The sequence below is a fragment of the Austrofundulus limnaeus genome, unplaced genomic scaffold (genome assembly GCF_001266775.1).
Source record: "Austrofundulus limnaeus strain Quisiro unplaced genomic scaffold, Austrofundulus_limnaeus-1.0 Scaffold57, whole genome shotgun sequence".
Classification (NCBI taxonomy): Eukaryota; Metazoa; Chordata; class Actinopteri; order Cyprinodontiformes; family Rivulidae; genus Austrofundulus; species Austrofundulus limnaeus.
The window spans coordinates 344698-348077 of NW_013952459.1; the positions used below are offsets into that span (position 1 = coordinate 344698).

Below are 3380 nucleotides of genomic sequence, written 5' to 3' on the forward strand. Positions count from 1 at the left end.
CTGAAGCTCCTATGTTCAATAGTTTTTGAGCTGTAACCATTTTTGTTTGTCCAGATACCCCCTTTTCAGATAAACTGGGGGTCCGGGGGGTGGTGGTGGGTGGGGCCACTGATTGGTGGACCTGACGAATAGCTAAACAGTAAAAGAAACTGAAGCTCCTATGTTCAATAGTTTTTGAGCTGTAACCATTTTTGTTTGTCCAGATACCCCCTTTTCAGATAAACTGGGGGTCCGGGGGGTGGTGGTGGGTGGGGCCACTGATTGGTGGACCTGACGAATAGCTAAACAGTAAAAGAAACTGAAGCTCCTATGTTTAATAATTTTTGAGCAATAACCTTTTTTGTATGTCCAGCTACCCCTGTTCAGATAAATTGGGGGTCCGGGGGTGGGGGGTGGGCACTGATTGGTGGGCCTGATGGATAMAGCTTCATCAGAGCTAAACAACAAAAGAAATCTGAAGCTCCTATGTTGAACAGTTTCAGAGTTATAAGCATTTTTACATGTCCTGACACCCCCTCTTTGAAAGGAGCCCCCTCCTCAAATATGGGATCTATCATAAAACCGTTGGTTGGCGCAATGTAGGTCAGATTCATCTACAGTCCTGCCAAATTTCATGTTAATTGGTGCAGCCGTTTTTGTGCTACGGTTGACCAAAAATCACTGGAAAAAAACAAAACAAAAAACAAAACAGCACGAGAACAATATGACTCCCACTTACACTTCGTGTGCGGGGGTCCTAACAAAGCACTTTGGTTTTAATTTTGATTGTACTAACAAATAGCCTGACAGCCTGATCAGAAATAAATATTATTTCTCCACGTTGCGCCCATTCAAAGAACTATCTAAAACAGATAAGATACTGACTGTTCATAACCTCCCTACAGTACTTCAAAGGATCTAAACTATTACCTTTATGGGAGTAAAAGAAAAGCTAAACGTTTCTTAAATTAATTGTCTTTTTTAAAAAGCGTTAAGCACTGACTGAACAGCTTCCAGATCACAATGGATGGGGCTAATCATACATGAGTGATCAGATACTCTTTCATTCCAGACTATTTTCTCTCTTCAGTACATATCAGCCTTTGTTCGGTGCAGCAGTTTGTGATGTTAAATGGTTCTGAATGAAATGTTGGAGAGGGACTTTTAACTGTAGTGAAGCAGCTGCTGGCTTTCTTCCAGTAACTGCTATCAGTCATCTGGGTAACAGGGGTTAATGAGAACAATCATAGATAATGAGAGGAGTGTGCTGACAAGCTTTATGTGTGTGAGGATGTGAAGTTTGACCTTTCAAAAAAAAAAAGCCTTAGAAGATGTTTTTCATTCCTGTGTTCTGCCATCGTTACTTACTGCTGCAAGCACTCAAATTACTGAGATCTTTTGGGAGAGCAAAAGAAGGAAAGTAAATTACCCTGCTGCATAAAGCAAACTGTAAACAAAGCAGCTACAGAGAGATCTGAAGAACAAAAAATAAATAAATAAATAAAATAACTGAACCTCACACTCCATGTGAATATATAAAAAGCTGTCTAATAATAAAGCTGCTTCAAGATTAATTTTTCAACATTTATTCAATTACCTTGCCATATTTAGGTTCCACACATAAAACAATATTAATTTTTGTTTATGCAGGTAATTTCATTATGACATGGCCTCATTCTCATCTTCATTTAAATGTGAAATAATAATTAAACAAATGTAATTATCAGTGCAATAGACTAATCATTTAAATGATCAAATATTAGTTTAATAAAGTACTAAAGATAGTAATCCCTTTTGATTAATACTTCTCCCAGTGACTTTAAATAATTAGTAAAATAAAAGACATAAAATAAAAATCGACAATATATTGAAAATTTGTATCAGATGTGGTAGGTGATGAGGTGCCAGTCTGTATTTTTCATTACATCATTATTATATTATTGATATAAATCAGTCAGACTTGACAAATACATAAAATATGCTATATAATGCAGTTTGTATGTAATTTTAACAACAAACATGACCATAAACCATGTTTCATTGTATTCTTGAATTTTAGTTTATTCGGGTTTAAGTTTTTATGATTAAGCTCCAGTTTTGTGTTAGTTTCTTTCTGTACTGCAGTCCATAGTGTGTTTATTTTATAAGTTTTTTGCTTTATTTCTTCTCCTGTTCCTGAACATGTACAAAGAAGAATGACTGGGTCACTTCCCTAGAAGTGAGCATTATTATAGGATTTACTTGCTTTACTTATTTTCTTTCCTTGTCAGGTTTGAGGAGGAAGAGGAAGGACCTGGTAAGGAGAACAAAGCAGAGGTGATGGAGAGTGGGCAGGCAGGTGAGTATTTATGTTTACAGTACTACATATGATAAACACCCAATGAATGAAAAAGACTTAAGAAACATGCTAGAGAGTCAGCAATGAGACCACAGAGGTGACAATACAATTTATCAAATTTGATAGTTAATGAGATAATTAGCTTCAGGTGGATCAGGATGTGATTTGGTACCAAGGAGTGTGCAGCAGAATCTCAGTCACAGTACGCAAAACTTCTATCAGTAAACTGCTCTGGGTTTTCCTGTTTTCTTTGACGTCTGCAGTTAGATTAGAAAACAATACTTCTGCTTGCTTAGGAATTCAAAACAAGACAACGGAAAATTTTTCAGTCCACAAAGCTCCACACCTTCTTTGGACCAAGAGCTCCTCGTGTATGAAATGATTTTCCTTTTAAAAGCACACACAAAATAATGTAAACTGCCTCTACAATAAAGACTAAAACGGTAAACAAATATATTCAGTAGTGCCTTCAGGCAACGGAAAAGAGAAGATTTAGAGGAGAAACAGAAAAGCTGGCGTTTATAAGATTTATTTGTGATGAAGACTGATGAGACCACAGCGTGTGGAGTGCAGCTGGTTGTAAACAAACGTCTGAAGACAATGATATTTCAAACACGGAGGATGAAAATTTAAACAGCAGAGGCAGACATGGTGAGATTAGTGAGGAGTACTGGCACAAATTATTTACTCCAGCGCTCTGTTTAATTCAGACACACACTCACACACACGTGTGTGTTCTTCTATCCAAATTGGGACTTTGCATTTACTTCCATTCATTTACCATTTATTTCTATAGCCTAGCTCTTTAGTGGCCCAGGACTGGATCTGATCTCGAGAGTGCGCTTCCTAAGAGATTTACCAACTCTGCGGAGCCATCAGGTGGCAGGTGGGACACATTAGTCCTAAACCGAACCCCTGACCCACCAACAATCTCCCAATGGGGGCCAGGATTTTGTCTCCACAAGGTTGTGCGTACCAGGATTATAGTCAAAAATTGTCCCCACCAGGTAACAAAACCATGCACACACACACACACACACACACACACACACACACACACACA

At 38.0% G+C, this 3380-nt stretch overlaps 1 long non-coding RNA gene across 1 annotated transcript in view; it reads left to right on the forward strand.

Annotated features, from left to right (window-relative positions):
- Positions 1-3380, forward strand: part of LOC106518191 (uncharacterized) — a 20616-nt gene that overhangs the window by 3394 nt on the left and 13842 nt on the right. The window contains exon 2 of the long non-coding RNA XR_001310285.1: positions 2250-2317. This is a non-coding gene — a long non-coding RNA (uncharacterized LOC106518191). The remainder of the gene's footprint in view (positions 1-2249; positions 2318-3380) is intronic.